Source organism: Chiloscyllium punctatum, chromosome 29 (genome assembly GCF_047496795.1).
Source record: "Chiloscyllium punctatum isolate Juve2018m chromosome 29, sChiPun1.3, whole genome shotgun sequence".
Lineage (NCBI taxonomy): Eukaryota > Metazoa > Chordata > Chondrichthyes > Orectolobiformes > Hemiscylliidae > Chiloscyllium > Chiloscyllium punctatum.
In genome coordinates, this window is record NC_092767.1 from 16900868 (window position 1) to 16914011 (window position 13144).

General features: G+C 44.3%; 2 non-coding genes across 2 annotated transcripts; both read right to left on the minus strand.

Annotated features, from left to right (window-relative positions):
- Positions 1-785: 785 nt before the first annotated feature.
- On the minus strand, positions 786-858 carry trnar-ucg (transfer RNA arginine (anticodon UCG)). The gene has a single exon. It is a non-coding gene; the product is annotated as a tRNA-Arg (tRNA).
- A 2126-nt stretch (positions 859-2984) lies between these two features.
- On the minus strand, positions 2985-3066 carry trnas-aga (transfer RNA serine (anticodon AGA)). The gene has a single exon. It is a non-coding gene; the product is annotated as a tRNA-Ser (tRNA).
- Between the last annotated feature and the right edge of the window lie 10078 nt (positions 3067-13144).

Genomic DNA, 13144 nt, shown 5'->3' on the forward strand with positions numbered 1-13144 from the left:
GAAAAGCACAGCAGCATCCGAGGAGCAGGAAAGTCGATGTTTCTGTTGCCAGTCTTTCTGCGTTCCGCAATCAATTTTCGTTTTTGGCTCAGATTTCCAGCAACTGCAGCTATTCGTATTATGTTAACATTCATAATGTTTTGGACAAAACCAATGACCTGCTAGCATCGGAAAATCGGCAGAAGTACTGGTACACCGATATGTTAGCTGAACAATACCAGCATTCCATGAGCCGGAATACGATCCGGGCCACGGTTCTGAGAGTATGGAATCCTCACAAGTAAATAACAAGACAAGGCGATAGATACTGTCGTATTTGGTGTAAATAAAACACACTTTATGAACATTTTCAACTTGTCTTCGTAGATGTACAAAGTGGGAAAAGGCCATTCCACCTGTGTGCATCGCGGCTAATCAGAGAGCCAATCATTCCAGTCGCAGTTTCCAACTTTGGCCCAAAGTCTCGTGTGTTCTCATGTTCCCAGTGCAAATGTCAATGACTTTATCCTGTGTTCTTAAATGGCACAATAATGGGGCAGATGTGCGACCTTTGCACAGCGACTTGTAACTCTTTTGAGGAACTTATGCTCATTTTCACCCACAAAGGGAGACACACAGAAAGATACCCCCAAAGCGACAGAGGTCTCCGTTGTGGTGAGCTGGAATTTGAAATGGATAATAGGACAAATGCAAGTTTCAAATGTGGAAGCACAGAAGCGACGTCCCGGCAGGAACATCACAGGGGAGCGTCAACGTGGGGCACGGTTAAAGTCAGACATTCCCCTCGAGCCAGGTAGGACTCGAACCTACAATCATCTGATCCGAAGTCAGACGCGTTATCCATTACGCCACTGGCCCAACAGACACGCACACCGCTGGCAGAATGTCGATATGTAATGTCATTGACTTTCACGGAATCAGAATTAAAAAGGTGAACAAACAGCGAAGAAAATCACCAACACTGCTTCACTTCGAAGTTTCCAATATGTGAAGCAGTGACTTTCACTGGCAAAGGAGAAACATTTGTCCTCAGCTGCCTGCTTCGGGGTCGCTTCCTTCTCTGCTGGAAGTTTCCATTGTTTTATTCGCAGTCCCGACGCGAATTCATGATCCACCCCAGTGAAAACCTGTCATGGTGTCGTCTAAGCAAGACCCTGCCGAAACTCTGCGAGAGACATCTGGTCATTTCGAGCTCAGGATGTGGAATTAGACGAGCTGCGTGACACCTTTTATTGGCGCCGCCACTTCACTGCAAATTAGCGGCTCAAAGCGAGCCGTTGTTAGCATCAGCTTGATTTGTACCTTCCTGTCGTGCATTTGCTGAACAACATCAGATAGATCCCGTCCGGCCCAGCTGACTTATCTATTTTCACACTCTGCAGTATTTCTAATATCTCTTCCATGTGAACCTCAATCTCTTCTGGTCTAGACGCAAGTATCTCTCTATCTTCCTCGCCAACATTTTCATTATCTATAGCGAACTCTGTCGAAAAATATTTATTTAGTGCTTCCTCTATCTCCACTTACTCCACATACGACTTCCCACTATTATCCTTGATTGTCCCAAATTTAACTCTCGTCATTCTTTTAGTGCTCACATACCTATGGAAAGCCTTAGGGTTAACCCTGATCCTATCTGCCAACAACTTCTCATGTCTCCTTCTGGTTCTTCTCAGCTCCCTTTTTAGGTCTTTCCTGATATCGTTGGAACCCTCGAGCGCTCGAACTGAGTTTTCACGTTTTCTCCTAACATAAGACTTCTTGTTCTTCTTGACCAGGGTTTCCACTAGCTTAGTAAAGCACGGCTCACGCGTTCTATATCTTACTCCCTCCCTGACAGGTACATACTTATCTAGGACACACAGGAGCTTTTCCTTGAATAACCTCCACATTTTTAATGTGCTCACCCCCTACAGTTTCCTACCCCACTCTACGATTCCTAAATCTTACCTCATTGCATCGTGATTTCCCTTCCACCAGCTGAAACTCTTGCTCCGTGGAGTACACCTATCCCTTTCCATCACGAAAGTAAACCTGAGAGAATTGTGATCGCTGTCTCCACAGTGCTCACCTACTTCCAAATCTAAAACCTGGCCAGGCTCATTACCCAGTACTAAATCGAAAGTGGCTTCTTCCCTTCAAGGCATGTCTACATACTGTGTCAGGAAGCCCTCCCGCACACAGTGGACAAAAACTGACCCATCTATAGTACTCGTACTGTAGTGATCTCAGTCAATATTTGGATACTGTCTTGAGTGTTCCAGAGTTTTTCATTATCCCACAGTCCAGATGAAGTTTGTATTCCTCGCGTACGGGAGCGAGAATTCTTTCAATGTCTCAGATCAGTTCCTGTGCCGAGAAGATCAGAGTCAATGTCCCTTCCTCTACTCGGACTGACAATTTACACTTCTTGTATCTCCTATGATTCCATTTCCCAAAGGGTTTCTCAAGATTTCCAAAGCTGGAGCCTAAATTATATGGTTTGCATCCTAATCATTTTTCGAACTGCCAACTGACAATATTTTCACAGTAACTCTTCACAATCCTCTGGCTTGCACAATGTCCAGGGATGAGAAGTCCCGTTTGGTGGAGAGAGTTCCTAGGCTGGTGAGTTTCACTTTGGAACAAAGATGGTTAAGTGGCAATTTCCTGCGGTCGTTTGTAATGATGGGAGAGGGAGCGGTGGGGAATGAGCACTCTGACGAGCAGGAGGAAGTGTTGCCAATGACCAGAGTCAGAGAACAGAGGACAAAGGATGAAAGGAATCTAATGAAAAGCAGCACTTCTGAAAGAGCGTTCAATAACAACTGCAGAAACCCGATGTGTCGAGCAGTGTATCTGGAAAGAGAAACAGAGATCATGTTTTAAATGTGGAGCATTTCTGATGAAGAACTCGAGTTTCTCAAGTCTAATCAAATTACAGGCCTGGTTTGCAAAACAGGCTTTCTGAACTTTGAATAGTTCCAGCAGGAAAGCGTTCATAACGTAGTAAGCAGGATTCGAACCTACGTGGGGAAACCCCAATGGATTTCTAATCCATCGCCTTAACCACTCGGCCATGACTACAGACAGCACCGCCCCCTGAGCATTGACCAAATCAGCCGTGATCTCATTGAAAGCTGCCGCTGACTTGAGTTACATGTTTCCATCTCCATTCATACCTTTGCTGTCATTTGTAAGGTGCGAGACACCAATGTAAAAGAAGAAAAGCACAAAGTTAGGACAAGATATTTGCAGCAAAATTGGTTCAACATTATTTATTGAAAGGAAAATCACACTTGGCAATTTGCTAGACCGCTTTGCGAACATGACCAGCAGAGGTAATCAAGGGAGCTATTGATCTGAGTATTCTTGGCCATGAAACAAACAAAGGTTAGTGACATATTCATTTCTCTTTTTAGCGAACGAAATGGTCTTTCCTGATGGTTACAATGAAAGAGATGGTTCCCAATAAAAGACAGAGATTAAGTCGCTTGTAGATACACTTCAATGTGATACGATTCACCTTCAGCCCCTAATTACCCCAGAGATGGAGGGGGTGAGTTACTTTTCTTCACTCTTCAACTCGACAGCATGGAGGTACAGACATGAAACCGCTAGAGATGGAGTTCTTGAATTGGGAACCAGCGACACTGAAGGAACTAGGCAAAAGTGAGGACTGCAGTTGCTGGAAACCTGATTTTAGATCAGAAAATTTTGGAAAAGCACAGCAGCATCCGAGGAGCAGGAAAGTCGATGTTTCTGTTGCCAGTCTTTCTGCGTTCCGCAATCAATTTTCGTTTTTGGCTCAGATTTCCAGCAACTGCAGCTATTCGTATTATGTTAACATTCATAATGTTTTGGACAAAACCAATGACCTGCTAGCATCGGAAAATCGGCAGAAGTACTGGTACACCGACATGTTAGCTGAACAATACCAGCATTCCATGAGCCGGAATACGATCCGGGCCACGGTTCTGAGAGTATGGAATCCTCACAAGTAAATAACAAGACAAGGCGATAGATACTGTCGTATTTGGTGTAAATAAAACACACTTTATGAACATTTTCAACTTGTCTTCGTAGATGTACAAAGTGGGAAAAGGCCATTCCACCTGTGTGCATCGCGGCTCATCAGAGAGCCAATCATTCCAGTCGCAGTTTCCAACTTTGGCCCAAAGTCTCGTGTGTTCTAAAGTTCCCATTGCAAATGTCAATGACTTTATCCTGTGTTCTTAAATGGCACAATAATGGGGTAAATGTATGACACTTGCACAACGACTTGGAACTCTTTTGAGGAACTCATGCTCATTTTCACCCACAAAGGGAGACACACAGAAAGATACCCCCCAAGCGACAGAGGTCTCGTTGTGGTGGGCTGGAATTTGAAATGGACAATAGGACAAATGCAAGTTCCAAATGTGGTAGTACAGATGCAAAGGCCCAGCAGGACTTCACAGGGGAGCGTCAACGTGGATCACGATTAAAGTCAGACATACCCCTTCGAACCAGGTAGGACTTGAACCTACAATCTTCGGATCTGAATTTAGACGCGTTATCCATTACGCCACTGGCCCAAGAGGCACACTCGCATGAAACAAACAAAGTTGAATTACATATTCATTTCTTTTTCTGGTGAAGGAACCGATCTTTCCAGATGCTCGCAATGACAGAGATTTTTCCCAATTAAAGAGGAAAATAAGTCCCATCTCACGCTGACACCATCGTAAGCGCTGCTGTTTCACAATGCCACAGAGTCAGGGTCAATTCCCGCCTCAAGGAACTTAATGTGTGGAGTTTGCACGTTGTCCCCGTGGCTGCGTGCGCTTGCTCTGGTTTTGTCCCACGGTCCAAAAATGTACCGGTTAGTTGAAATCGCCGTGCTAAATTGACGGGGTTAAAGGAGAGGAATGCATTTGGTCTCGGGCGGGTCGGTGTGGAGTTGCTGGGCCGAAGGGCCTGTTTGCACATTGTAAGTATTCTAATCTACAGTAATCAATGACCAAGGTACAGCGCACGTTGTTCGATGGGCAAATATGACTTTTTGATTGTTTTTCTTCAAAGTTTCTTCCAATTCAAACAGGAGAGGAAGAAGGGAAATGAATGTCTCCCATAATTCTTGCCTTCTTTTATCATTCACAGGCGGTTTTTTTTTCCTCTACTTTTTTTTAACACTGTGTTGACTGTTCGTGTTCTTGTCAGCCACACCGGCTGGTTTCCTCTTTCCTCAATGTTCCTCATCTCTACCCAAACACACTTTCCATCCTTATCTCCTGAATCAAAGTAATCTCTAACCATTGCATAATTGCCACGGAAACTGGGCTTTTCACACGCCTGTGTATGTCATTTTCCAATATTAATTGATCGTTTACTGTATTGCAATTGCGCACGAGAAGAGGAAAACAAAATAGAGGCCGGTGATCCTGGGTTTCAAACACACGTAATTGCAGCTAAAACGAAGGTTACTGCACACAATGCGATCACGGAAGCATGCACCAAACCGTCAGGAATCACACAATAAGTGCAATGCTGGATGTCATTTCCGGAACAGGACGAGAAACACAACAGAAATACGTCTCTTGGGTACTATTTTGGATGTATTTCTCAATAAACTATCTTGTGTTACATATGTTCCATCGGGAGGTACCTCACACAAGGAAGTAACCAGTGCTGCAGACGGTCATATAATCCGAGATCCAAGTCCTGGAGTCAGAGACACTCAGATCCCTGTGTGTCCCTGCAAGGAACAGCTGTGCATGGGGTTTACAGGGTAACTGAACTGCATGAATGCGGCTCGATAGTCGTCTGTCTGCTTCTCCTCTATAGTTTTCTGTGCAGTCCCTGCGTGCAATCTTGTCAACTACGTTTGTCCGGCACAAGATGGGCATTGGTCACTTGTCTCTGAGAGAGGCTGTTGGTTTATGTGTTGTCATAATTCCGAGTGTAAGGAGGAATCTGGCTGTCAGTTCCTAGAAACTTACTTTAATAAATGGAAGCGTGCGTTTTAACTTGCCGTGTGGCATATACTCATTGCAAAGTTTGTGCACTGCGAATCACGTTGTGGGACTATCCAATTTTGGCAAAGAATTTGTGTGGCATTCACGAGTTTCCACGACCAGCTATCCCTAGTAGCAATGCGGACAAATGGCAAGAACTACAAATTCGATTAGAGCAGCACAAGTTTAATCTGACAGGGCAAACAGAAGGCAGCCAGAAGATTTCTGGGTGTAGGGCAATCACCCAAGGTACCTTTTCATGTGAAAGTCTGTGCATCAGTAGAATCTGGGACCAAAGTAGTCTATGTTGGTTATTCATATTCCAGACAACTTGCGTTGTTCCCTGTTTACTCTGAAAGTGAATAGACATAGTTATTTCACCGTTATTTCGAAAGAAGATCCTGCATTGAATCTGTTCGCCGTTTTTTGATGTTGTGGCGAAAAGGTGGGCAATCGCGATGTGAAACGTTGCTATGCTTTCATTTCCTTCATTACTGTCCAGGTGAGGGAGAAAGGTGATTGGCTCTCTCGATCAGATGGGGGCACCGGCGCATTAATGGCCGAATTTAATCACGGATATACTTGGAAATGTTCACTTTTAATGGTTCGTTGTTGTGTTTTGTTTTATGATACTTGAGCACTTTTTGGGACTTGGCAATACACTAAATCTCCAGTAGGTTTGGAATTGCCTCGCTGTTATTTGTGCGAGCAGTTCATGTCAGAGACGACTCACAGTGCCTCACAGACAGCACTTCAGCTTCGGTGTGTCTGATCATGGTACTGCCTTTTCAGTTTTGATTCTGTTCCCCGATAAGAGCTGTCAGTTTTTGGAATCGCTGGAGAGCAAAGTGGGTAATGCGATATGTGAGGTATTTTTCTTCAGCCAAAATCTTTGATGGTGAACTTGGGAAAGTGTCAAGAAGAATGGTCATTGGCAGGAAATATCCGGAAAACCATCATCTCTGGATCGGTTAGGCTCATCCACCCTCCAAACAAAATAGCCAAGCTCGCTGACTGAGTAACAAACATCATGCGGTTTTTTGCAAATGGTGTATTCAAACCGGTGCCGGTGGCTGGAGCATCTCAGACTTGTCGAGCATGGAAACAAATCCCGCAATCCAACTTGCCCTTGCTGAATAGATAACCGAAATTAATCCATACATTTCTGCCAATATTTGTGCCTTTTCTCTCCGAGGTCTTCCTGTCTATTCAGATGCCTTTGAAATGTTGTGAGTGCACCAGACTCTGCCACTAAATGTGGCGATTCATTCCACACACACAAAGGTTCTGTGTGAAAAACATGTGTCCCTCACATCCCTTTTAAATCTTTCCTCTCTCACATTTAACATTTACTATGTAGATTTGAACTCGCGTGTCTTGTGAAGAAGTGCTCCCTGACTATTTACTCTGTCTGTCTTCCTCATGATTTTATAAGCTTCTGTGAGGTCATATCTAAGCCCTGAAGCTCCTGGGAATCTGACGAAGCCTATTCAGTTTCGTTCTCATGTCCAAGCACGGCAAACCTTGCAAATCCTTGTAAAGGTTTTCTAAACTTACACTTGCAAGAAGTGTGTCCAGCTGCAGCACTTGTTTGACCGCGTGGCCACTCTGGAGCTGTGGTTGGACTCACTGTGGAGTGTCAGCAATTCTGGAGAGTTATGTTGCCTCCCAGGTGCTCAGGCCAGGGATGTCGCCCATCGGCTGAAGAGCATTCGAAAAGGGGATCGTGAACAGCCAGTTGTCTTGGTGCATACAGGCACTGACGAAAACAAAAACGAGATGAGGACCTGCAGGGAGAATTCAGGGAGCTCGGATAGAAATTAAAGAGGAGGACCACAAAGCTAGTAATCTCAGGATTACTGCCGGTGCTGTGTGACTGCCAGCGTAGAAATGAATTTTTAAAAATGGCACGATGAACACGTGAGTTGAGGAATGGTGCTGCAGGGCGGGTTTCAGATTTGTTGGATTTTGTGACCAGTTCTGGGGAATGTGGGACTATAAGAAAATTGTCGATCTACATCTGAACCGTACGGGATCGTATGTCCTTTCGGTAGTTTTTGCGACTGCTGTTGGGGAGGTTTTATACTAATGTGGCAGGGGGCTGGGAAGCACAAGATTAAACAGGTCGGTAGGTGAGGTGGAAACTGGAAACGCCAAGAATCAGGAAGCCAGCATTAATAATGGGAAGAGTAGGCAGAGAGCAGATGAATGCAAAAGAACTGGTGGCCTGAAATGCATCTACTTTAATGCGTCGAGTATAGACAGATGAACTTAGGGTTTAGATTGGTGCCTGGGAATATGACGTTATTGCGATCACAGAGATTTAGTTGACGGAAGGGCATGGTTGGCAACCAAATGTTCTAGGATATAGACGCTTCAGACGGGACAGGGAGGGAAGTAAAAGGGGAATGAGTTGCATTGCTGGTCAGGGATGATATCATGGCTGTGCGATAGGAGGACACCATGTAGGGCTTTTGTCGTGAGATGGAGCAGTGAAATAAGAAGGGTGAGGTTAGATTTTTGGGGCTGTATTACAGTGAGCGTGAGGTGTAAGAAAGAGTAGTTAAACAGATCATGGAAAGACGTAGAGGCAATAATTTAGTGTTGATTGGAGATTTCCGTTTTCCCAACATTGACCGTCAGAGGTCTGGATGGGATGCCATTTGTAAGAAGCCTCCAGGTGAATTTTCTGGAGCGGTATATCAATTGTCCGACGAGGGAATAGGCCATATTGCAACTGATCTTGGGGAATAAGCCAGGGCTGGTGATAGCAGTTGCCGTGGGTGATTTCTTTAGGAAGTGTCCAATATTCTGTAAGTTTTAGAATACTCATTGACAAAGATGAGGGTGGTCCTGAGGAAAGAGTACGAAATTGGGCCAAAGCTAATTATATCCAAATTATGCAGGAGGTCGGAAATGTGGATTGGACACAGCTATTTGTAGGAATGTCCACAGTTCATATGTGTCAGGCTTACAAAGCTAGGTTAAATATAGTGCAGGAGAGGCATGTGCCGTTGAAGGCAAAGGATTTGAAAGGCAATATTCGTGAACTGTTGATGACAGGACAATTGTACGACTCGCCAAGAGGAAAAGGGAAGCAAACATAACGCCTCGGCAGCTAACAACATAATGGTCCCCGGAGGAACATGAGAAGAGTAGGACAAGTATGAAACGAGGAATCAAGGGGGTTAAAAGGGGTCATGAAGCAACTTCACGCTAGCACAATTAAGGAGAATCCTAAAGCCTATTATTCATATATACAAAGCAAGCGGGTAGCCAGAGAAAGGATTGGTCCACTAAAGGAAAATTAAGGAAGGCTGTATGTCGAATCTGAGAGAGTGAGTATGATTCTGAATGATTATTTTGCATTAGTGTTCACTGAGGAGAGGAACATGATGAATGTTGAGTCTAGAGTTAGACATTTGATTAATCTGGATCATGTTGACACAAGTAGGGAAGCTGTGTTGGGCAGGCTAGGGGTAATTAATGTGGACAAATCCCCAGGAACGGATGGTATCTATTCCTGGTTCCTGAGTGATGTGAGAGAGGAAATAGCTGGGGCCCTGACAGATATCTTCGTGGCATCCTTCAGCACAGGTGAGGTTCTGGCCGACTGGAACGTTGGTCATATTGTCCCCTGTACAGGAAGGATAGTAGGGATATTCCGGATAACTACAGAACAATGGGCCTAACATCAGTGTTGGGAAAGTTTCTGGAGAAGGTAGTGAGGCATAGGATCTATTCATATTTAGAAAATAATGTGCATATCAGTGAGAGGCATAGAGTTTTTCGGGGACGTGCCCAACTTGATAGATGAAGGAAAGGCTGTTGATGTCATATACATCCACTTCAGTAAGGAGTTAGATAAAGCTCCCCATGGTAACCAAATGCAGAACTTAAAGTAACATGGTATGCAGAGTGTTCTACACTGGTGGATAAAGAACTAGTTGAGCAATGGGGGACAGAGAGTGGCAGTTAAATGGAGTTTCTGGAAATGGAGAAAGTTGACCAGTAGTGCTCCACAGGGGTCAGTGTTGTAGCCACTGTTGTTTGTGATATACTTAAATGATCTGGAAGAGTGCACTGTTGCAATGATCAGAAAGTTTTCAGATGACACGAAGATTTCTGGACTAGCAGAAAGTATAAGTGACTGTTAAAGAATACAGGAGGATATAGATATACTGGAAAGTTGGGCGGAGAAGTGGCAGCTGGAGTTCAAAACAGACAAATGTGAGGTGACGCATTTTGGTCAGTCTAATTCTAGATGGGGTTATACAATGAACAGAAGAGGTTTGGGGGAAAAAAGTTGATGGACAGAGAGATCTGTGAGTGCAGGTCCATTATACACTGAAGTTTGCTGCACAGGTGGATAGAGTAGTCAAGCAGGCATATAGTATGCTTGGCTTCATTGGATGGGGTATTGAATAAAATGGCTGGCAAGTCATCTTAAAATTGAACAATACATTGGTCTGGCCACACTTAGAATACTGTGTAATTTTCTGGTCGCCACATTACCAAAAGTATGTGGATGCTTTGGAGAGGGCGTGTAAAATGTTTAAGCAAATGTTGCCTCATATGGAAGGTACAATCTAAGAAGAGAGGTTGAGTAGGTTAGGTTTGTTTTCATTGGAAAAAAGGAGTTTGAGGGAGACCTTTTTTGAAGTTTACAAAATCATGTAGGGTACAGACAGGGTAGATAGAGAAAAGTTTTATTTCCCAGGTTGAAGGATTAAAAACGAGAGGTCACGCTTTCAAGGTGAAAGGTGAAAAGTTTAAGAGGGATACTCGCGGCATCTTCTTGACACAGCGGGTGGTGGGTGTCTGGAACGCGTTCCCAGCAGAGACGGGAGAGGTAATCACGGTAAATACGTTTAAGAGGCGTCTGGACAGATGCATGAGTAGGTGGGGAGCAGAGGGATACAGATGCTTAGGAATTGGGTGACAGGTTTAAGCAGTAGATTTGGATCGGCTCAGACTTGAATGGACGTAGGGCCTGTTCTTAGTCTGTACAGTTTTTTTGGTCTTTCTTCTTAAATTATGCCAATTTCATTCCAAAATTTCCGAGGTCTCAGTGCCTGAAGTGAATCCATGCTGAAACACTAGTCATAACAAAGCTGAGGGTTGGCTTTGGTGTAGTAGCGTGGTCGAGCGGTCTAATGTGCTGGTATGTAAGTCTCAGTTTCTATCTAATTGTGGCTTCGAATACGAGCATTGAAAATGAGCAACAATATGGCGATGTAGGTGAGAAAACTGCGCATGTGTGGATGCCTTTTAATTTGAGTGTTTGCAGATCCTCAGTGTGCTTACACTCTCGGTGATAAAATCAGTGACCGTCTCTGAAAACAACGCAAGTTCCTGCTGTCCGACAGATCCTCATATCCCGTCGATAACTTTGCTTTTGGAAATCTGCGTTGCCAGTTTCTGTATCTCAAATGGTCAGCGCAGTTGGCTGAAATGTTGGTGGTTCGAGCCCAGCCAGGGAATAAGCCTCAAATATTTCAGCACAAGCATTTTCCCCGACCATGTATTGACATTATAACCGGGAAAACTCATCCATGATTCACCCCAAGTCCGCAGGGAGCGAGACGGTGACACGCAGCAGAATACGACATCACTTTCTCCAAGCTCCCGATGCCAACAGAAAGCGGCCACTGCAGCTTCAATCAGCGGCTTTCTGCCAAGCCATGGGAAACAACTCGTGGAAACTGCTCCCTTAGGAACAGCTCTTTCCGTTTGAAAGGAGCAAAACTTTCACTTTAAATTGGAAAGGGCTTCAGGACATTGGAATGTTGCTCCAGTTCTTGGAACGTGTTATAAATAAAACTCCTGACTTGAAAATAGGAAGTGGTAAAGGTTTTAGGTAGAAAGAACAAATAAAGTGTTGATTGAGACGACTCTGTCTCGTCAGCAGATGGGAAATGCCCAAAACTGTAAACGGAAATGATTGGGTTTCCTTAGGTAATTTCCCAAATGATTTACTGTCTGCCAGAGAGATCGGAAATCACATCAGCGACATAAAGGTGAGGGTAAAAATGTGAAGATATTAAGGTTGAATCTTAAATCCCGGGACAAGTGCGGAATAGATTGTAATGCTTTGAAGGAATAACTGAAGTGAAAGGTGTGAATGATATTTTTGTGATTACGAAGAATGAACCTGATCCTAACAAATTGCTGATGAATTATGCTCGCAATGTAATAGCAAACTAATCCACAGTGCACCGTGCTTGGTTAGCTCAGTCGGTGCAGTGTGAGATGCTTAATCTGAGGGTGGTGGGTGCAAGCCTCACAATGGGCGCTTTCACTGCTTCATACAATTCCGGCTCTTCGTTCCACGTGCAGAATTGCAACCCTTCGCAGGGGAATGTTCTTGCTGCTTTCATTGACACATCTGTCAACCTGCTTTTGATCACACGTCGGTTTCTGAGTGAACACTGTTTCCATATTCCTGGTGGCGCCAGAGACAACTTTATAAGTGCAGCCGAAAATACAATGAATGATGTCCGTTTGAAAACGTGAGGTTCCAAACCAACCGTGCACCACCCGAAGTGTTCAAAGGCACGGAAAGCGAATGGCCACTTACGAGGGGTCTGACAGAGACGGATCAATGTCACATGGGTCTTGAACCAATTTTCAGTGATTCAGATCGTTCTGATGGAAACCGAAGGGTACTCTCCCTCAACGTTTTGCAATTGTTCTTCTTGTGTTTAACGAAATGAGCAGTATATTGTCAGTAACGAGAGTGGAGGTGCGGCAGGATCGTGAGGTTTCAGTGTGGGACATAGACACAGTAAGTTAATTATCCCCAGAGCACGGGAGAGTTGTTTGGTCCAGGATCACTGCCATCTTCTGTTTCTAAACTAACAAATGAAATTACTGGAAACTCTCAGCAGGTCTGGGAGCATCTTGGAAATATAAATTGACTTCAGACTTCGGGACTCGTGACACTTCTTTTCCATGTCCATCTCCACCTGCTTTTGCATACTCTTCCTTTTTATTGAACGTCTCCTGACTTCCAACTTTACATTCAGCTTCTCTTTTATTACTTCCTCTCCAACAATTTTCCCAGTCTCCAATTTTGTATCAGAACTGTTCCATCTTTCACATTGCCCAGGACTTCGAACTGAACAAATAACTCTGTTTCTATTTCCTTAGATAGCAGATGGCCAGAG